The sequence below is a fragment of the Symphalangus syndactylus genome, chromosome 17 (genome assembly GCF_028878055.3).
Source record: "Symphalangus syndactylus isolate Jambi chromosome 17, NHGRI_mSymSyn1-v2.1_pri, whole genome shotgun sequence".
Lineage (NCBI taxonomy): Eukaryota > Metazoa > Chordata > Mammalia > Primates > Hylobatidae > Symphalangus > Symphalangus syndactylus.
The window spans coordinates 58,403,596-58,427,010 of record NC_072439.2 but is presented as its reverse complement, the minus strand read 5'-3'; the positions used below and the strand labels follow the sequence as shown (position 1 = coordinate 58,427,010).

General features: G+C 41.9%; 1 protein-coding gene and 1 pseudogene across 6 annotated transcripts in view; both read right to left on the bottom strand.

Moving 5' to 3' along the window:
- KCNAB1 (potassium voltage-gated channel subfamily A regulatory beta subunit 1) overlaps positions 1–23,415 on the bottom strand; it is a 500,607-nt gene that overhangs the window by 155,602 nt on the left and 321,590 nt on the right. The gene's annotated exons all lie outside the window — the stretch shown is intronic.
- Positions 6,779–7,439, bottom strand: LOC129473080 (large ribosomal subunit protein uL22-like; annotated as a pseudogene).

Genomic DNA, 23,415 nt, shown 5'->3' with positions numbered 1-23,415 from the left:
ATAAGTGCAGCAACTGTGCTTGGGGACATGTGCTGAGGGTAACATGAAGGCTGAACAGCTTAACCTCATCTATATGGGAAAAAAAGTGTTGAACTTCTCTATGTGATTTGGCCTCAAACATTCTTTTTTTTTTTTTCTTTTATCCCCACAGAGCTTGTCTTCACTATGTTCAATTGTGATAGGGAGTTGACAAACGGTTGCGGTGGCAGCTGCCTCCCTTGCACAAGTCAGCTGAGGAAGAGGTCCCTGTTCACCTCTCCTCTGCCCAGAGTCAACACTGTGTGATAGCTTTCAGGCTGAAACACCTCCAAGGCTTTTCATTTCTATCTTAGCCCAACTTCCCCCGCCACTTCTGGTCCCTACCTTTGAAAATAGACTTCACTCTTGTGGGCCCATTTTTAGAACATGGCAGAATCAACACTTGACTTATTCCAGCTCCCTCAGTACTGCTGAGCTCCATTCTAGGATATTCTAGGGGAGATGGTGAAGCTAATACAAATGAAGTTTGTATTTCCAGGTTTCTCTTCTCCAGCATAAGCCAAATCCTGTCTCTGTAAGACAACTGTGCATTTGTATAGCACTGTCTCATTTGAACCCACTATATTCATTATTCTCATTTAAAGTGGGCAGGGTACATATTGTTCTCATTTAATGGTGTCTAATTAACACTCCAATAGTTAACTGACTTTGTAGAGAAGAAATGGAAGGACAGAGCCAGGTCCCCAACACAGGTCATCTAATTCCTGCACTTGTGGTCTCTCCCTAACCCATGGTGTTTCTCTCAGCTGGCAAAGGAAACTTATTAAAGATATACAAAAAAGGCTTTTATCTTTAGCATCTTCTTCCTGGTGCTGCTGTGGTAACTATTTTCAGCTTGGCAATTTAAGACAGGTTCCAATTTGTACAGATGAATAGATTAATCACGTATTCCTTAACTAGATTCAGCTATTTTATTTTGAACATCCTGTCTTCAACCCTCTCTAGAAAGAGGGAATGGAGGAAGAAGTAAGACCTTGCCACTTAATCTGTCATATATTGGCTGATATTATTTAATTTATAAGCATTTATTAACACAGAGTATGTGTTCACTGATGTGCCATGCAAGAATAGTAGCATAGGAAGCAGGACTCTCACGTCGAAAAAGGCTGTTCTATAGGTTGTCAGACAGAAATCTTGACTTGATATAATCATTATAAGAAGCAGCACAGGAAGGAGTAAAAAGCTGAGGTGTGCATATCGTTGCTAGGGATTGGATTAGTAAGAGAAGGGTACACAGAAGAAGTGAGACCTGGCAGTCAGGTGGCATTTCAGCAGCAACTGGGGGAGAAGGAGGGCATCCTGAAGAGAGGGTGTGGCTGCAGAAGGTGCAGAAGTGATATGAGTGGGATGTGTTTGCTCTGAAGAATAGACATACGTAAGGGGTAAAAACTCCAAGGAGATCATCAAGTAATGCCTCCTTACAAATAAGTTCAGCTGTGTTCATCTGAATACGTGCCATCTCCTTTAAGGCAGTTTCCTTGGGAGACAAGTTCCCACCATCCTGCCTGGCACAAGTCTGTTCTGGAGCCCCTCTTAGAGGGGGTGATCCTCCAACTCCAGTGTGATCTGCTGCTTCCCAAACCTCTGACAGAAGCACAGGAAAACTCCAGGCCTAAATGGCTTTGGTAGTAAATTCTAACAAATACTGGAGAGAAAAATAACAGCCATCCCACACAAACTCCCAGAAAATAGAAAAACAGGGAAAACTTCCACTTTATCTTATGAGGTCAACATAACCTTGCTATTAATACTAGATAAAGAAACTACGATAAAGCAATTACTGACCAATCTCACTAATGAGCATAGATGCCAAAATTCAAAGCAAAATGTTAGCAAATTAAGTTCAGCAAAATATGAAAAGGATATTTCATGACCCAGTTGGATTTACATCAGGAACATAAGGATGGTTTAAAGTTAGATAATATAAGGGGAAAAAAGTCCTTTGATCATTCCAATAGTTGCCACAAAATTATTTGCTTATATTAACATTCATACATCACAAAAAACATCTTAGTAAACTAGGAATAGAAGGGATTTTCCCTAATCTGATAAGGATATTTCAAAAATTCTACATCACATATTATACTTGATAGTGAAATGTTAAAAGCTTTCTCTTTGAGATCGGGAACAAGAAAAAGAAGGCTATTATTATCATTATATTCAATGTTGTATTGACTGAACCAGTACAGTAAGGCTAGGAGTAGAAAGCATAAGCATCAGAAATTAGTAAGTGAGTGATAAACTTGAGCCCAGAAATAGGACAGAGTTTTTCTGAAACGAGAGACCACTGAGTCAGTTTAGCTTGAAATCTACCTTTTACAATAGGACACAAATTCTAGCCAGATTTTTAAAAATGTTTTGGGAGGAACAATTTATTCATTCCTTCATCAAATACTTGTTGAGTGCCTGTCAGATGCTGCTCTAACCCCTGAGGATACAGCAGTGAATAAGGGAAAGGTGTTTTTCCTACTAGGTAGCGAGACTGACAATAAACAAGTAATCAGAAACATACACAATAGAATTTCAAATGATGTTACAGCGACTGGTGGCAGGAGCGGGAGCGGCAGTAGGAAAATGGCTGGAGAGAAGGAGAGACCTCAGACGATGGATGGGAAGTCTTCTCTGAGGTGTCTGTGAGTAGGGCCCGAATGAGAAATCATGCTTTATACCAAGAACACTTCAGTTCTTTTCTCCAAGCTAATCGATGTATTTTTTACGAAAGTAGTGGGCGCAACCCTTAATAACAAAACACCTATTTTTGTTTCTGGAGATCAAAACATTTCTTCTTTTAATGATCCATAAGTTTCTGGGTATTTGCAAACTATAGAGGCTGAAATACTAGTTAATAATGATGATCTCTGTGGAGCTCTTGTTCTCCCATGTGCCATCACTCTGCCCCTCCTCTGTGCCATCTAAGTCACATGACTTTTTGAAACAGGTAAATACAGTTGGGATTGCTCTACTTTCAGGGAGATGTGAAGTAAAAATGTTTGCCTGGTCAATGTCTCAAGCAGGTCTGGAACCCCGTTCTGTTAGAATCATCTTTCTACTTTGTTTTATTTTCCCCATAGGTGATAGGCTATGCTTGAAATCTTTGTCCTCTGGCCCACAATTCTCCCTCCCACATTTTGTAAAGGTTTTAACCCAGGGAGAAGCAATTCCAAAGACAGCTCCTCAGTGGAGATAAATAAATGAAGCACTTTCCTCAAATTAGGGAAGTTCTTTTAGCTCTCTTAAAGCAGCACAATTTGTCGCCAAAGAGTCACTCTTTTCTGAGTTCTGCTAAATTTTCTAAAATAACAAAATGAAAGGACCATAAAACAAAAGGAAAAATTTTAACAATGGGCCAGTGGGGCAAATGAAAATACTGATTAAGTACCCTTATACCATGTTAGGAATTTATCATGTTTTAGTTAATCTCGGATGCAGATATAATTATCCTTTTTTTATAGATGATAAAATAAGGTTCAGACGGTTAAAGTTAAGTAACTTGCCCAAGGCCACTCCAGTAGAAAATGACAGGGCTGAAATTTCAACCTGGGTATTCAAATTCCAGAAACTTTCTTGCCACTCTACCACATTACATTGTTGACCTTCAGGGACTGCTGTCCCAGAATGGCTATTCCCATTATCTGTATATCTTAAATACCCCTCCCCTGGAGCATATCCCTGTCCTGCTCCCTGCCAGATAAGTATCAGAAACTGAATCACACATCTAAACTGGAGGTCTGACTTAATGATGCTCCCCAGGTTTAGACATTTACAGACTGCTCTTGTTCTGGGAACACTCGCAACTGGGAAGAGTGGGGAAAGTGTATTCAATCACTGTAGAAAGAATCCACAAAGAAACGCCAGGCGCGGTGGCTCACGCTTGTAATCCCAGCACTTTGGGAAGCCCAGGCGAGTGGATCACGAGGTCAGGAGATAGAGATCATCCTGGCTAACACAGTGAAACCCCGTCTCTACTAAAAATACAAAAAAAATTAGCCGGGTGTGGTGGCGGGCGCCTGTAGTCCCAGCTACTCAGGAGGCTGAGGCAGAAGAATGGCATGAACCTGGGAGGCGGAGCTTGCAGTGAGCTGAGATTGCGCCACTGCACTCCAGCCTGGGCAACAGAGCGAGATTCCATCTTAAGAAAAAAGAAAGAAAAAAAGAAAGAATCCTCAAAGAAAAGTGGAGTTTCTTAGCTGCCAAGGAAAAGAGTTCAAACACTCTCCCTCCTTTTTTTAAGACTCTAAACTAATCAAATATACCTTTGATATAAAACCTTTCATTTTATGGACATGTTGATCTGAAAAAGTCATGAGTATGCTACCATAAAAAAAAGTAGGGTTTTTTTTTCTAAGTCAAGGAATGCTTAGACTACTAAAAATTAGCCTCTTCTCTACACAACTGGCACCCCAGCATTCCTGCCTCTCCATTGCTGTGTACCTGCAAATTCTTCCTCTGGTCTATCCCTCAGACCTGGGGTGGGTGGGAGGCACACTGCTAGTAACAGTCTCTACCAGAGGCTTCTGATCTCAGCTAGAGCTGCTTTCATAGGTTTGAAGAAAGCCCTTTCATTTCCAGACAGAAAAAGTATGCAAGTGTCCAGTCCCCCTTTGTGTTATTATTGTTGTCTTTGCCTAAACTCCATTTGGCAACATGGTATGTAGTTTGTCCAAAAAGGATATGTCTGTGTAAGCAGGGATCGACACCCATTTTTCATAAGTATTTTCAGCTTTGCAAGACATATGGTCTCTGTCACAACTATTCAACTTTGCCATTACAGCAAGAAAGCCATAGACAATATGTAAATTAATGGGTGTGGCTATATTCCAATAAAGCTTTATTTACAAAAACAAGTGGTGGGCTGTATTTGGACAAGTGGCTATAGTTTGCCAACCACTAGTATAGAATAACCATTTCCCCAAGCGCATAAGTGGTTCTCACTACATGGTACTAAGATCAACAGCATCAGCATTATCTGAGAAAACTGCTTGAAATGCAAATTATCAAACCTTGGCATGTATCTAAATCACCTGGCAGGCTTGTGAAACACAGAATGCTGGGCATCAATCCCAGTATTTCTGATTCAGTAGGTCTGGGAGGAGGTCTGACAATTTGCCTTTCTCGTGGGTTCCCAGATGATAAGGATGCTGCAGCCTGGACCACACTTGGAGAATCACTGCCATAAACAGATCTCTTCCTGTACATGGGATCTGAGGTGGCAGGCATATGGTCATAAGAATGCAGTAGTGGCAGGAGCTGGTTTAGGAGGAGCAGTTGGGAGATTCAGACTTGCTTGTTCCTCTAATTGACTTCTTGCTAGGGTGAGAGTAGGACAGCCAAGGAGGCAAAAGGAGCCAAGGTCATGGCAAGGCAAGGAGCTTCCGGAGCTGTTGTCACCAGGAAGCTCTTCAGAGAGAAAAACTTCCAGAGAATTGGACTGTCCCTTTCACTGCAGCTGCAACTGGCATTGGTTGGCTTCATTTCTGTCCAGGCATGGGAGAGGACAGGGGAATTCTCTGAGCCACGTGAGGAGGACACCGGGAAAATTTACAAAGACCTCGCTTGTCATGAGAGGCTACAGCATCACTGAACCCCACTACTTTGCTGTGATGTCAGATCATATACCTTCAGAATTGACTTACTAGACATGTGGCTGTAGAACTGGAGGCTTCAATGAAACATCTGGTGGGAGGGAACTGACCAAAACACCTCCACCATCACAGCCCAGTCTCTCTCACCTGCCAACACTTCCAACTTCCTAAGACTAGGAGAGCTGAGATTCTTTAATCATTAAATGCCCCTGATGTGAAAGGACAAACTTGTCAAAGCTGGAGGTTGGTGTGCAAAGAGCTTGGACACTAAGCCCTCAACTGTTGTGGGCTTCTCAAGAGATTTGCTGTGTAGCTGGTGAACAGATGCTGCAGAGAGTTTGAACTGTGAGTGGAGCTGCCCACAGGATGTGAGGCATGTGAAGCATGCTCTTGCATTTTCTGTTGTGAAGAATGTGGGCATAATTATTTCCATGGCCGCTTGCTCAAATAGTATTTGAAAATTTACCTCGACTTCCTCTACTTTGGCCTTAGCAAGAAATAGACCATTATGCAACTCACACTTGTATCACAGTGATGCAGTCTTGGTTGGGCCCACACCAGAACTTCCCAAGAAGACAGACTGAAGAGAATCAGCTCAAGGTCACAGAGTGCTGGGAAACATGGTGTTAGAATATTACTAGGATGTCTAAGGACCAGACGGGGAGAAGAAACACTGTCCTTGCTATACTGCTCTTTGCTGTGCGAGGCTCTTTGCTCTTTGAAAGGGCTCTCACAGTCCCAGCTCAGAGCCTTCATCATCCTTCCAGGAACTCTGAACCTAATTTCAACCCTGGTTCCTATTTAAAGACCTCACTCCAATCCTATTTCAGGAGCAAATTTTTTATAGGATTAGCTCCAGATACAAGGTTCTACTTCCTTTGATTTTTACCGGGTCTGCAGGGTTCTGGCACTGGTTACCGTATCATATGTATTTCAGTTAACAGTTGCCAGGTGATCCCTGATGCCTCCCTTGGTCTTCATGAACAAATTGACCAGACTTCTTCCAAGCATAGATGACAGAGTGACACCTTGACCATAAGACATTTACGTCTTTTCTACAGAAATGAAACCCAGCATAAATAGCATCGATATGTTTTTTAAGTTAACAGATGGAACCTGAACTTAGAGAAGAATTTTTAAAAGTACAATAACAAATATGCGGTGAAATTTCTTTTTTTTTCCTTTTAATTACATTTATTTTAATGCTGAATTTACTCCCGTGCCATAAGTTTTTGTTTCTTTAGTTTCTTCTGGGATATCTTTTTCTTCTGGGCAACCTCCTCTTCTGGTTTAGGAACAATCTGTTCGTTTTCAGTAAGGATCATCTCAATGTGACAGGGAGAGCTCATGTATGGGTTAATCCGACTATGAGCTCTGTAGGTCCGGCGGCGCATCTTAGGTGCTTTGTTCACTTGGATATGCTCAATGACCAGAGAATCTACATCTAAACCCCTAAGTTCAGCATTACTTTCTGCATTTTTAAGCATGTGCAGCAAAAATGCAGCACTCTTTTTGGGCTACCGACCTTGTGTCCAGCCCCACTGCTTGGTCTGCGCACACCTGCCAACTCCACCATTGTAACGTCGGAATGGTACGCACTGTTTCTGTAAAGTGACATCTTTAAGATACTTCGTGGCTTTTTGTATATGCATACCATTGATGGCCTGAGCAGTTTCACGAGTGTTCTTAAAGTGAACACGAAGATTGGAACCTCTTGATTTGCATGATTTCGTGGAGTTCTCCGGGTCAAGTGAATAGCGAACCATTTTCACAGATTACCTCAGGCTGCTTAGGGAAAGAGCAGTGAATTTTCTTTACCATTTAATTTAGTCTTAACTTTATTCTTCTAAGAAAAATCTCTAACTCTTCTCTTCTGTAATGGTTTGGATTAAAAAAAAAATAAGTCCATATCCTGCACACATCTCCAAGAGTGCCCGCTCATTCACACCATTTTCGGCATTCAGAGTTGCTTGGTCTAAAACACTGATTCACCCTAATGGCTTCAAGATTGCCCCTGCTTGTTAAGTATGTTTATATTGTTAACAGTGAAAAATCTATATTTTTCTTCTTACATTGGTGAATCCAGATCTCTCTAGTAATTGTCCTTTCCATTTTAATTTTTGAATGTATTAAAAATGAGAATCAATCTTGAAAATCACTGTAACTGAACAATAAGGAAATGGCTAAAGACATTACACTACAGCTATATAATGGAATATATGCAGCCACCAAAAATGTTTTAAAATTATACTAAATAATGGGAAATGCCACTGGATTAAAAGATAGGACTGTACATTTTTATCTGAGAACATGAAACCCCATTAAATCCCCTGCATCACTCTCTATTTGCTCTTGATCTCTATTCTATCCCTAGGCCAATTCTAACCTTTAGGCTCGTCTCTCTGTCCAGCTCTGTACTCATTCCCTAAGGTTCGATCACAACATTCAGCTCCCTGGCTTGGCCTCGGGCAACCCCTACAGCACAAAGGTGGTCATTCTTTGTTTTTTCTGGCCCGGGGCTGCTTCAGCAGTCACCCAGCTCCACACTCTTTTGACTCCTGGGACCTCATCCCTGTGTCGATCACCCTGGCCACATCTGCCCTGACCCAGCCAACCTTCTAGAATGCATAGTACTTTTCAATTTGAAGAGGAAAATTTTGTAAGTCTACAGAGATTGTAGAGTAGCATACAGGGAAAAAAAAAAAGAGAGAGAGAAAGAAAGAAAAGAAAAGAAAGAAAGGAAGAAAAAGAAAAAGGAAGAAAGAAAGAAAGAAAGAAAGAAAGAAAGAAAGAAAGAAAGAAAGAAAGAAAGAAAGAAAGAATCAAGCTCAGATCCTCCAGGATCAGCAAAGGATAAGGAGCTGACATGAAAGGGAAGCTGGGCCTTGCAGCCCTGGCTTTGGTTCTCAAAGATTCATCTTTCCTTTGGGACCTCTCCCATTTGCTCCAAGACTGTTGGTGGTCAACATTATCTGGTAAGGGAACCTTTGAGCATCTGGCCCCAGTTTGGTAAAGAAATTGGTAGATTTCTTCAGAGATGAGGTGAGGTGACTTTAAACAATGCCCTGTGTCTAATAAGTAAATTCGACCTAATTTTACACTTATATTGATAATCATGTTACAGGTAGTTAGATAGGCATGAGCAGGGCAGGAAAGGGCTCTTTCCCCACCCACTAGGAATGTTTGGCAATTATCACATTGCCTCTCTAAAAGTGATAAATTGGCAGCCAGTACCAGGGAGAGGTCATTTCCTGATGGTCCACACCTGTTGCACTGAAGTGTTAATTGAATGCAGATGCCAGAGACTGTCACGTGCATTAAGAGACATAATGGCAGAGAATGACCTTCCAAGGGCACACCACTGGAAAAGGGAAGAAAGCCTCAGATGGGCATTTGTGCAACTTCCTAAACACACTGCGTGTGCTCACCTGTCAACGGCAAGGAGGGCACTGCGCATGAAGGCATCCCACCCTAAAGGAAGAATCATGGGAAAGGGGCCAGCATATAAAGTCCTAGGATCACGGTTAAACACCACACTTGTTCTTCAAGTTGCTCACTTGGGTCTCTTCCAAGAGTACCTTTTCTTTTCTGTTCTAAAGCCTTTTAAAATAAACCTCCACTCCTACTCTGAAGTTTGCCTCGGTCTCTTTTTCTGCCTTATGCCCCTCTGTCAAATTCTTTCTTCTGAGGAGGCAAGAATTGAGGTTGCTGGAGACCTGTATGGATTCACTGCTGGTAACTTGGATACCTTCCACCAGTAACAATCATGATTGAATTATTTGAAATACCCATTGCTTAGAAGCTTGAAAGCAGTAAGAAGAGCCACACAATTTCTTTGACCTAAAGAGGTGATTAAATCTTTCATGATTTATAATTAGAAAAACTACATTAAAAAAATTGAAATCCAATCTGCAGAATACAACAAATACACAAAATAGAAAGTGCTCATTTTAATTTATAGATAAACTTAATGAGCTAATCACAGGGAAATCATTGCTTATGAGAAAGAATAAACTTCTGAAAGAGTCTAACATTCAGAAAAATGTCAAGAATGTATTTTGCTGTGTTCATTTATAAAGTTATCACCTAAATTAAACTTCCTTTTCTGGTTTTACTTAAAATATTCTACAAAAGTTTCTCTTAGTATAATTTATTTTGCCTTTGTTTCTTCTAAATTAGGTAACTCTGCCATATGACATTTTATTTAATTTTGAAATAATGTTTTAAATATGCTTTTTTGAAAAGTGTATTAAAATAATTATTTTTATTGTAGGCAATATCTATGTCTTTAACTTGGATGCTTTTCTTTTTCTTCCATCCAACCAGCTCCTCCTTTTGTCTAAAGTAGAACACAGACTAGTTTCTTCTCTGATAAGCTTCTTTCTAAGCTAATAGACTTAAAGATCTAGAAGGCACTAAACAGCCAGGCATTTTAGAAACAAGGAGTGGGGGCCATGGAAACTGTGAGTGATGCGGCTTACTGGAGCAGACAAGATTCCCAAGGTAGCACTTTTATCATCATCCTCATCTCTGAGCTTCCTCAGGGCACATGTTTCTCAAACATGGGTGCCTCCCTCAAAGCCCCAGATTTAGAAAGCCCTAAAGGTACTCTGACTGGCACTTTGGCATTGGCAGGAAAAGCCAAAGTCTTAAAGAAATAAACGACATTAAGGCAAAATCTACTTGCACAAATCTTACTGAGATTAAATTCATGAGGAGGTTGGTTAGGAGAAAAGTCCAATCCAAACAATTTTATTCTTTCTTGTTTTCTTTTCCTTCCCATGGGGCCAGCTGTTGGAAAGGTATTGAAGTAGAAAAAATAATATTCATTGCCTTTACCCTCCTTCCTATGCTTTTTCACCTTCCAGGTGCCCCTACCCCTTCAGCTGCCCTCCTTCTCCTGCCAGCAGAACAAAACCTCTCTGAGAAATCCATTCCAAGGGAGTTTTCACAGAATGGAAGTTTTCTGAGGAGGACCCGACTTCATCTAAAAGAAGAAATATTACAAGTTCTGATGCAGTTCCTGTGCCAGTGTGAATATATGAAACAAGAAGCCTATCCCAGCACATCTTTAACTATATTCCCTGGCACTTAATGACTCTGCCTACCACATGAACCATCCCTGCCTCTAGAAAGGTCCTTATTTCCCTTCCTTTCTTTCTACTCATATCTCATGTTCTCATTTCTTCCTAATTTGGTCTCCTTGGAAATAGACTTTTTTCTTTTGCACTCTATTTTCCTTTGGTGCATTTCTCCAAGAGCAAGTTGTTTCTAGAACAACCTTTGGTCTGAGACCCAGGACTTTTTGAGAGCTAAAGGAGGCAAGAGAGTGATCAAGAAAGGGAAAATCAGGCTTTTTAGCAAATCATTCTTTACTATCAGGCTGCTAGGCTGCAGAGTAGAAGGACATTCAGGCAAAGAGTTCACTCAGAGGTATTTTCTGAAAGTTGAATATACTCTCCTTAGTCACTTCATAACATCTTGTAAAAAGACAACGGTGAAGCAAATGCTGTATCAGCTTTAGCCACTCCGGGTTTCACCATTTTCCAACAAGCTGCCATTCAGTTGTCCATTATCCATTTTTAGCAAAAGGTCAGTGCACTTATTTAATTGCAGAATAAAAAGTGTCTAATTTTATACAACCCTTTAATCTGACTCTTCAAGTAGGATAGAGACAAGCCTCCAACATTTAATGTTTCCTGAATCAAATCTACTCTGGGGCTCATCCACCCTGAAAACAGCCACCCAAGTACTAAACACCCTTCAAATGACATCTTGTCTAGCTGTCAGAACAGAAAAACTCAAAGCAGCCCTGATGGTGACAGACTGTAGCATCCCTGCCAGCGTCTGGAAACCTGGATGCCGTCAAGTGGCAGAGCTGCGAGGCTCAAAACCAGCTCAGGGGCGAAAAACACTGTTGGAAACCACCCATCTCTGCCGATGCCTATCAAGCTGGCAAAAGAATCAAGCTGAGAATAATTTTTTTCTTTTTGGCTAGCATATTGAAATCTGTAAACCTCTTCCTGCAGAACAGAAGCTGTTGAAGTTAATTTTTTTCTGACTTGAGCCAGAGCACATGGGAAGAGCTTGAAACCTAACTTTGCCAACTATCAGGGTGGGGTGAGGAGAATTTATCTTCACAGTGATGTTATTAGAAAGAAACAAAATGGCCTGTAGGGTGACCAACTGTCCCAGTTTGCTCAGAACTGAGGAATTCCTAGGATGCCAGACTTTCAGTGCAAAACTGGGATAATTCTGGGCAAATCAGGATGGGTATTTATCCTAAGAGTGGATTGAAGTGGCCTAAATTACAGTGCTAAGGAGTTTAGGCCTCATACAAAAGGGTTTCCAGGCAAGCAAAATTGTAAGGGACCATCTTCACCCAGGATGAAAACACTTGAAGCAGATTATCCATTCATTTATATAAAAATTCTAGTGGCAGGAAATGTTGAATTGTTAAAAGTAGAAATAGAAATTCCAGCTGCCAAGTTGGCCTTCAGGCCAAAGGTGAATTGACCCTTGGGAATGTACCTTCTCCTTGCTCCCAACTATATAGCTGCTCTCTCTGAGAACTCTGCCACGCCCCCATCCCCAATCTAATCTCTTCACACTGCCTATTTTGCAAGAGCAGCTCTCAAAAAAGACTTGACAAGGGCTTTTCCCATCTGATGGCCAGTAAGCATCGTACCAGAAGTTAATAGTTAATAACCTGCTTACAGAACCAACAAAGTTCAGATGTAGAAAGCACCCGAAAGCTCATCTAGCCTGGGTTTGTCAAAGCCTGGCATCAGGCTGACTGTGTACAAATCACCAGAGGATGGTTATCAGTCAGTCTAAGCTAGGTTAGGCTGTGCTAACAAGCTCCACACCTCAGCGACATATAACAAGCCCTCAGGCTTCTTTTTCATTGCAGGGAGGCAGGGTGCTCTGCTTATGGTGGTCACTTGGAGATCCCAAAGTGGCTGATTGCAATGCCAGAGAGAAAAACAACTTGGGACAGTTTCAGTTTGGCAATTCCATGCTCCAGTCAGGAAGAGACACTGGCCCCCCCTTCTACTTCCCACTCAATGGCCAGAACTGTTCCTATGGCCCCACCTCACCACAAGGGGGCCACAAAATGCAACTCTATTTGGTTCCCAGAAGCTAGTGGGACAAAAAATAGTCGGTAAATGGCGCCAACCAGTATCACAAGAAGACTAGAAAATGAAGGTTCTGTTTGGTTGGTTGGTTGGTTTTTTGTTTTTGTTTGTTTGTTTGTTTTGAGACGGAGTTTCTCTCTTGTTGCCCAGGCTGGAGTGCAATGGTATGATCTCAGCTCACTGCAACCTCCACCTCCTGGGTTCAAGAGATTCTCCTACCTCAGCCTCCCAAGTAGCTGGGATTACAGGCATGCACCACCACACCCAGCAAATTTTATATTTTTAGTAGAGACAGGTTTCTCCATGTTGGTCAGGCTGGTCCCAAACTCCCGACCTCAGGTGATCCACCCACCTCAGCCTCCCAGAGTGCTGAGATTACAGGTGTGAGCCACTCACCCAGCCTGAAAATGCAGGTTCTGGATCTCACTTCTGGAAATTATGATTCAGTAGATCTGGATGGGACCTGGAAATGAATATAGCTTTTAAATTTCCCCAAGATTTTGGAATGGGCAGTGTGTTGGGGAACTTTACAGATGAGCTGTGTGGCCCTATTGTACCTAGGGCCACACAGCTATTCAGGTGAAGTCAAAATGAGGTTAGGTCTCTTGATTCTTGATCCAGTGTCCTTTCAACTTAGCTGCACTGTTCCTTCACAAGAGTTTGCATTTCATCTTTTTCTTTGCAGCTAAAAGAGTAAATATAATGAAATGTTAAGTATCTGTGCAAGGCTAAGGTGGCAGTTCTTTGAGTCTTGGCAACCTTTCACATGTCAAATGACTGGATGGGTATTACCAGTTTTACCCAGGTCTCATCTTTTCCAGGGGCCACAGGATATGGAGGTGAGCAGAGAAGGAACTAGGTAGTAGTAGTGTGTTAGAACCACTTCCCTGTGTTTCCTGCCTGCGGAAACAGCTCCATTTTCCACAACAAGATCCTTTTCTCATTATGTGTTTCTGGCCCAGCTTATAATTGCCTTCTAGCTTTCAAAATGTCCACTGATTTAGTTCAGTGAAAAGTTCTGTAAATTTCCCTGAAGAGCCTATTAAAGAAACTTGTGATAAGGCTCTTGATGAATGTGTTCACTTGGAAGACACCCATGTTAGAACATCTGCTTGTGGGCAAGGAGACCCCAGCCTTGGTGAAGGAGTGAATGCTCTATCCTCTCTACACTGGAGGCTTCACTTCCTTTACCACATGGTCCTGGCTCAGTTCCTAATCTCCTCAATATCACCAGAATCCCCTCAGTATCCTCTATGGGGACTCTTCTCTAAAACTGCTACATACTTCAGAGGATCTCATGCTGTTCCCTCAGCCAAAAATGTTCTTTCTTCTTTTTTTTTTCTCATAGTTTTTTTTTTATTATACTTAAATGTGCTTTCTTCTTTTGCAGAAATGTCCATCCTTTAACCGACCAGTTCAGATATCACCACCTATCTGCAAAATTCCCTAATCCCAAGACTCAGCTTTAAATACTCCATACTCCTTCATCTGTGGTCTAATGGCTCTTTGGGAGCTTTTTTTGGTTTGTTTTTTAATGTTATTTTTAATTGAGAAATGCCAACTATATATGTTTTTGGGACCCAATATGATGTTTTGATACATGTTTACAGTGTGGAATGATTAAATCAGGCAAATTAACAAATGCATCACCTCACATCCTTTTTTGTGTGGTGAAAACATTTAAAATCTACTCTTTTAGTAAATTTGAAATATTTAATGCACTATTATAATGGCTCTTTGTTTATGGCTCTCTTCTGAAAGATTTTCCATCTCCTGTTATAGTGAATTTAGTTGGAGGCTGATGTCTCCCTCAGCAGACTATACCCCTCAAAAGCAGGGACCAGATCTATTTTGTGTATTTGTACCCTTGGCATCTTGTGTAATTCTTGAACCTATTTGATGTTTAATACATGTCTCAGGGAGGAAGGAAGAAAAAGTAGGTTATTTTACCTTTCTCCCTAGTTTCTAATTTCCCTAAGGCTGTATTTTATTCATCTTTGAAATTATACCTCATTCCCAACTTCACCAAATTTAGTAATGGCTTCACTAAACATGCTGGGCACACTCCTGCTGCAAACATTTGCACAGGCTGATCCCTCTACCTGGAAATCTACCTGATAAGTGCTCTAGAAATCTGTTCAATCTGGAGACTGAAATCTAATGTTAGTTTTCTATGAAATAGTTGTGTTATTTTGGAGGGCTTAGGTTTTAAGTTTTCTTAAATCTAAATTGAAAGGATTCAAAATATCATTCAGGACTTCCCAAATAAATGCTCAGTACACCAAGGAATGCATATAGCTATCAAAAGTAAATATCAGTCATTGTATAGAATAAAACATTCACAAAATCAAGGTACACTGGAGGAGAACATGGTGAATATTTTTCTATAATCCAAACCAACTAAGAAGACAAAGCTGCCACATGTTGTCGTCTTGGTTTTCTGCTCTCTTCCTGGCAATGGAAGATAGAGGGGAAGGCGCTGGAGAAGGATCAGGTTTGTTTAGAGACTTCAGCTGATGGATGGGGAGGGGTCAGGGAGCAGAAAGTCAACTTGCTGCAATGTGACTGTTCAGTAGCCTCCATGTGCTTGTGGTGAGAAGCCCCATATGTAGAATTATGAGGTGTAGGAAAGGGAACTTGCAGAAAGAGGACTTAGAGCAGCCATATCCTTCTAGTTACACAGGCTGAAACCTTAGCACTAGTCCTGACTCCTCCATTTCACACACCACATCCACCGCATTGTGAAGTAAATCTCGTCTACTCTACCTTTAGAGTATGTCTGGAAAAAAATCGTTGCTTACCACTTCTACTGCCACCACCTCTTCCTAGATCATTGAAATCACCTCCCAAGAGTCTCTGTGCCTCTAACCTAAGCCCCTATGCAGTGGCCAGAGTGATCTTATTAAAACACAAATCAAATCCCATCACTGCTTTGCTCAAAACCCTCTGGTGAATTCCCATCTCCCTCCATGCAAAGGCCTGCAAGGTCTGGCTCCTGCTATCTCCCTAACCTGCTCTACTCTTCTCCCCTTGTTCACTCTGTGGTTCCACAGGGGCTCCCTTGCTTTTTCTTAACGTGCTGGGCACGCTCCTGCTGCAGACATTTGCACGGGCCATTCCCTGTACCTGGAAATCTTCCCCAGATTATCACATGGCTCACTCCCTCACCTCCTCCAGCTCATGTGTCACCTTCCCAAGAAAGCCTTCCCTGAGTACCCTTTAAAAAATACAATTCCCACACCAACACCCTCATCCACCTTCCTTTTTTATCTTTATGTATAGCACTTAACACCACCTAACATAGTACATCATTTCCTCATCTTATTTATCTGTTCTTCCCCAGTTAAAATGTAAGCTCCACAAGCGCAGAGATGTTTGTCGGATTTGTTTATTGCTGTATCCCCAGCACCTGGAACAGAGCTTGCAAGTGTAATAGGGCCCCAGTATATATTTGTTAAATCAACCAAGCTCAGAAACAGACAGGATCCTGACTCTTCTCAGCAGGATCGTCGCCTGCCTTCTCACAGTTCTTCCCAGAGGGATTAAAACAGATGAATCAGCAAATCCCCCTCACACTGTTCCTAGGGACTGGTTAGCTCTAAGTCCCACAGGAAGCATGATCCTTGCAGGCAGGAGCCCCCACAGCTCTGGGGATTTTTCAGCAGAAACTGTCAGAGACAGCCTTTGACTCCTGGAATGGCTCCCATGCCAGCTTGAGGCACTGGGGGACATTCCATTTTCTCTTTTGCAGACCCTCCTCCCTCTGTTTTTGGGTCCCTGCTCCTGGCTTCTATTGAGTCCGGGTTGGCTCTTGACCCTCCTCGTTCCTGGGCTTGGAGCCACCTTAAGGCAAGAGAGAACCCAACCAATAAACATGTTTGGAGTATCAACCCAGGCACTATGCTGGGTTCTAGAGACCACAAGATGAACCAGTCATGAAGCCCGCCACCCAGAACTCTATGGCCACACTGGGGAGATTAAGTGAATGCACACAGAAAGGAAAACAGGGAAGCAGGACCTGATTTAACGTTGAATAATGACACACCACTGGAGTTCAGAGGAGGGGGTGAGAGATTTCTTGAACATAGATGCTCAGAGAAAGGTTGAGGAAGAAGGAAGGGTATCAACTGGCCAAAAAGGGTTAAGAGGAGATAGACAGGCCAACTTAAGAAACAGGCTTTCTGAAAACAAACCATGCATGCATAGTTCAGTGCCCAAATTTAAGGGGAAAAATTCTGAGGTTTCCTCCAAATTCCAGGCTGGAGGTGTCTGCCTTTTTTTCTGGGTGGACTGTAAGGGTCAGAGAAGCTCCACCAAATAGTGGCTTTCAATCCTACCTCCTCCACCCTTTGTTCTGGGACTAGGTATAAACTAGGTGTCCTAGTTTACAGACCCAAACACTTAGGAGTGATCTCCACTCCTAAGTTCTGGACTCTGGAGCATTCTAATGATGAAGAGCTGAGTTTCTCGTCTTTACTTCTCTACCCAGGTCTGTTCCTTAGTTACAGCAAATCCATTTTCCTCATCATCTGCTTTGTTTGCTTTTTCATTTCTGAAATGTGTTCTGAAGATAAAGGCTCCCTGCATGTCCACATACACATTAATTATCCTTATTCAGAAAGTCAGGCAGGCTCCTCCCCACGCATACCACACCTTCCATAGCACCTCCCCGGAGAATTGCCCGTGGTATTTACACTGACAGTGTCTCTCTGCATGTGACACTATTGGAACCAATCGTTCCTGTCTGAAGAAAAGTTGAGGCAATCCATAAAAATAGGGAAGCACACCGAGAATAAATCAGCTTTTCTCAGCACTTTCCACGAGCTTAGCTTGTTCTTATGGAAGCTTTACTGGGCCTTTCTTTTCGTAATGAACTTGAAAAGCTATTTCCCCAGATGGGCTTGGATAAAGTTTTCCTAGCAATCGCTCTCATATCACACCTGCAGGTATTTACCTCCTGCATGGGACCTCTTTCCAACTCACAATAGGCATTTCCTTTCTTCGATGGCGATGAGGAAAAGGGGCTGGGGGAGGAAGTGCTGGGATCCGTGGAAGAGACTGCAGAGCTCGTTAAGCATTGACAAGTCAGGGCTTCACCTCACACACAATACAGTCCATCAGCCTGGATTTCCTCAGTGCTCCTTCCTCTGAAGTATCCTTATCTCCTTGTCATAAGTGACAGTGTACAACCATTGGTCTGTTTTCTCCCTGACCTGGCATTCTTCCCCAGTTTTCCAAGAGCAGCACCCTGGTCTTCCCTGAGAGCTCCCTAGCTCTTGGTTCACGTGGCTCGGGAGGGGCTCATCCCTCCTCTAACTCACAGATGGGCTTGTGACCTGCTCAAGCCAACCTGCTCTTCTTTCCCTCCAGCTGGAATCATTGGTCAGGAAGGGGTACATGATCCAATGTAGCCAATAAGAGTTAGTTTTGAGAATTTTTTTTCAGATGTGAAGACAATGCCTCCTGGGCATCTCCACGTCTTTGAAGCCAAATAGAAATGAAGAGCTGAGAAATGGAGTAATATCAAATCCTAATGTCCATGATCCAGCTGCCCTTAAAACCGATCCATCCTTAGAATTTTCCGTTAATGACTCAGTTAACTTGCCTTATTTTGTTTAAGTGAATTGCTTCATTCTGCAAACCAATGGTTAATTATTTTATTTTTTTGCTATTTGACACAAAATAAGAGTCCCACTCCTAAATGGGAAAAGCATATCCCTCCTTCTATCTACCTGTGTCCTCAATCACATCTCCTCAAGTCCTTGTTCCATTGTTACTTTCTCTCTCAACTTTAGTGCCTCGGGTCTTCCTCTTCATTGACTCCTTCCTCTAGATTAAAAATAAGCCCAAGTCTCTTGCATTCTTAAAACACAACTAAACAACCCTCCCTTGGTTGTAGCCTCAGCCTTTCCATAAGCTCTTGACTACCCGCAGATTCTCCCTTTTCTTTCCAGCCAAGCTCATTGAAAGTCATCTGATCTCAGGGGCTTACCTCTTCTTTATCCTTCTTTACCTGTATTATTCCTCAAACAACAACTATCTCGCTTCTTTTCCCTGCACTTCATTAGAACTGTGCTCATTAAAACCACAGCAACCTCCCAATAGTTTTTCCCTGTGGTTGACTTTTGGTCCTTCCTTTTTTTCACTCCACTATGTGTTATAGTGTTGGCCTTGCCCTCATTTTTCATTCTCTTTCCAAATTGTCCTCTTCAGTCTTTGAACTTCGCATTGTATTCTTCGCTGACCTTGCATCTTCTGTCTGTCTCTTAAATACTGGACTCGATGGCTCATCCTTGGCTCCTCTCCCTCCCCTCACCATTCTTTCCTCTTGGGCATGACTTCTTCGTCTACTCCAGTGCCTTCCACTGTTGCTCTCACACTGCCTCTCTCTTGCTCCTGAATTCCATCTGGGAATTTCCAACTTCCTCTGAGTACCCTATGGACCAGGTTATGGGGACCTGGAGCTGGCAGAAAGCCCCACACATAGTAGATGTTCAGTTAAGAACTGTTAAAAGAATAAATGAAAGGCTGGGTGAGGTGGTTCACGCCTGTAATCCCAGCACTTTGGGAGGCCAAAGTGGGTGGATCGCTTGAGGTCAGGAGTTCAAGACGAGCTTGGCTAACATGGTGAAACCGCGTCTCTACTAAAAATACAAAAACTAGCCAGGCGTGGTGGCATGCACCTTTAATCCCAGCTACTTGGGAGGCTGAGGCAGGAGAATTGCTTAAACCCGAGAGGGGGTGGTTGCAATGAGCCGAGATTGTGCCACTGCACTCTAGCCTGGGCGACAGAGTGACACTCCAACTCAAAAAAAAAAAAAAAAAAAAAAAGAATAAATCTTCAATATGTAGGACACTAAACTCCAGACATACAGACTTTCCTCCCATACTGGCAAAGTTATATTGTGCCTGTTCTTTTGCATATGGTTTTTCCACTGCCTAATTTTCTTTAGGTGCCTACTTTGCTGCCTACTTTTCTTCCTAATATCAATTCAAGTATTACTTCCTTTGAGAGACTTTCCCTGGACAACACACACATGCACATGTGCCTCCACAGAGACACAATAATTTTCTTTTGCCTGTGAGACCAAACACCATCTTATAATTCATTTTTAAAGAATTATAACATGTATTAACATTGTTTTGATTTGCTTACCTATGTTTCTGTTTGTGTCACTAGAAAATGAGCAGGTTCTGGTCTATTCTCTGCCCCTTCCCAGCTTTGCAACATCAGGAATGTCATTAAACTTCTCAGAGCATCAATTTCCTTACCTAACAAATGGAAATAATAACACCAGCCCAGTTTCCCCCACAAAAGTGGCTGGGAGTGAGGGGCTGCATAGGGATGAGCTTCATGAACTCTACAAAGAAGGACTGTGGCCTTTTGCAAGGAACAGAGGATGAAGAAAACTGCATTCTACTTTCTGCTCTGTCACTCACCAGCTCCATTAACTAGGGTCAATTTTCTTGTTTGAAGGAAGTTGGACTATGAATATAGGAGATAATGCATGTGAAATTGTTTTATAAATCATGACAGTCTAATGCAAGGCATTGTTATTTTATCATCGTTTACCTTAACTGACCTACTCTGAACATAAAGCCAAATCAAACAATATCAGTGCAGTGGTCAATAAAGGAAGAAGTGAGGGAGACTTACATAGTGAATATAGTCCTTGTATATTTATATCAAAGAATGATGTTAGCTTAACATTTTAAATTTCTTTGTGTTTTCTATAATGAGAACTCACGTCTATTAATCATTTATATTCAGAACATCCTGCTAGGCACTTAATCTGAATTTTTAAAAAATCTAACCTTTACAACAACTTATTAAAGTAGGTATTGTTAATACCTACTTTCCTAAGCCCCACTTCACACATAAGGAAAGCGAGGTTTAACTAAGGCCGAACAGCCGTAAGTGGCAGAGCTGGCCATGGGACCACATCTGCCTCAATGAAACTGAAGTTTGTGCCATTCACCTCTGCATTCCACCACCTCTCACTGGTGGGAAGGGCAAAGGTGAAGCTTCTACCCATGCAACCACCAAGGCTGCTATTTCCGCTGCAATTTCCATAAGCCAATTTCCATAAGGCTTTGGACTGGAACTACCTATTGCTAGAAATTAAGCCTCAATATTGGTGTACCTTCTAAAAAATAATGTTTGACAAATGAACACTTTGTATGTGCAAACTACCATGAACAAATCAAGCTTCCCAAGCAAATAAAGTGTTCTAGGGTATGGCTGAAACACTGAAATGGCTCAGGAATTCATGGCCGAAATTAGTGAGGAGAAGAGACAAAAGTTAGTCTTTCGCTCCTCTTCATTCCTTTATTTCTCACAATAGACACTCAGGACAGAGTCACAGGATCAAAAAGTCTAAGAACAGGAAAGTTCTCAGAGGTAAATTCATCCTATTCTCTCATTTTCTGAGAAAACTGAGACCTAGAGAGGTTAAGTGAGTTTCCTGAGGCCACCCAGTTGGCAGGCAGCTGGCACCTGGTCACTCCCTATGGAGTGGGGGACATGTAAGATCTAACCCATTTAATATTCACAATAACTCTATAAGGTAGGTGCTATTATCACCCTCATCTTACAGATGAAGAAACTGAGGTATAGAGAGATTGAGTGACTTGTCCAGTGAAGACAGAGCTGAGAATCTAACCCTGGCCATTTGTCTCCTCTTAACCTGCTTCCCTCCAGATCTTTCATGAGCCACCCCATTTCACACAGGACAGACACAGTTGGGGAGCCAGCCCCTTGCCTGGCCTGTATGGATCAGACCATTATGATCCCCTGTTCTGACCAATACCTGAGGTAGGATAAATTGTTTTGTTTTGCTTGCTAGGGCCTACCACAGTGCAGATCAGAAAGGGCCTTTGGTAGAAGGCTGATGGCCGTGGAGGGCCTTACATTTAGTCTTTTGGTATTCTTCTTACCCAGGCCATGCACAGTCCCAGAGACACAGAAAAAGTGGAAATAAATTTTGCCATATAGACTGAAAACATAGCTTATCTTACAAACTGTAGGTTGTTTTTTCTTTAAAAAAAATTATTTTGTTATCCTGTGATTGACAACTATTTTACATTTTACATTTCCTGTTAAAAGGGTATTTACAGGATAATAAACATTTAAAATGCACTTCAGCTTCTATAACTTCATTTCGCATTTCTTCCTTTTTTAAAAACAGCGAGGTCTCTCTTGAAACCTGAGAGGCCTTGACTCTTCACTTCCGTGAAGTCTCTCCAAATTATCTTTTATGGAAAATGAAAATGAGATTAAGCTCCCCATTTAAGGACTGGCTGCAATAAGAGTGATTAAATCTGTCTAGATTTCATATACCCTGGCTCTCAGGAAATTTCCAAGCCTTTTGTGGTGTTTTTCCCTGGCCTGGCTGTAATTGTTTTTCAGTAGATGAGATTGCTTTGTGGATTTGCCCTGTTGTGTTGGGATGAAATAACAAAAGAAGACAGTTTCAGCTGCTCAGCTGCCTTGAAATCTTGTGTTTGACCTAAGAAGCTCAGAGCTGCCTGTGTTTTCCAACTTAGGAAGTTGCTAAGTGGTCATCTGCTGCCCTTTATAATTTACACACATAATTTTATAATGCCCTTTATAATTTACACATAATTTTACCTTTTCTGCTTATATGCATTTGGCCCAGAAGCATTTAGTAAATATTCACTGTATGTCTGGCATGTGCCGATGCCTCTGCCAGTCCTCCAATAGCCAAAGTCTCATAAGAGAGGACCTGAGAGAGGACTGTAGCCCTAAGTGTTCATCAAGTCATCATTTAAAGTTTCTGTGGCACTCCCAGGCATTCACAAACTATCCTGTAATATTCTTTCACAGCCTCACCTTGGCATTCCCTAGCCCCAAGGCATTCTCTATTCTGGCTATACCAAATTTCCAGTTTATCTCTGAAACGTCATGCTGTTTCTTTGTCTACAGTGTCCTCTTCTTGAAGCATCTTCCTCTACCTGGCAAACCTAGCTCCAAAGATTATAAATGATAGCTCACACCTACTGAGTGTTTGCCATGTGCCAGAGTTGTTCAAACTCCAGACTTGTATAATTCAGTGGTTCTCAAAGTGTAGCACCCTGTCCACCAGCATCATCAGTATTACTTGGGAGCTTGCTAGAAAAGCAAATTCTAGAGTCCACCCTAGACTTATTGAATCAGAATCTCCAGGGTGGGGCTCAGCAATCTGGCTTAACAAGGCTTCCAGGTGATTCTGATGCAGGCTCAAATTTGAGAACCACTGTTTTAAACTTAGTCCTGAAAACAACCCTGTGAGGTGAATAATATTATTACCCTCACTTTACAACTGAGTTCACTGAGGGATAGAGACATTAAGTAACTTACCCAAGGCCTCGGTGCTAGGGCCAAAGCCACGCTCTTAACCACACCATATTCTACTATTCAATGTATTACCCTCAGAATTTTATTTTCTCCATGAGGAAATTCCTCTCTGCCTAAATTGCTTCTGTGTTGCCCAGTATGTTGTATCCAATCTCCCTTTTCACACTGTATTATTTAATAAATCATTTTAAGTCTCTGGTTTGCCTGAGACCAGTGAGGTCCTCTAAACCAGGGACGCTGCAAGTAATTAATCTTTAACTGCACATGTGGTCTCGGGTAGATGGCTGATGACTATTTG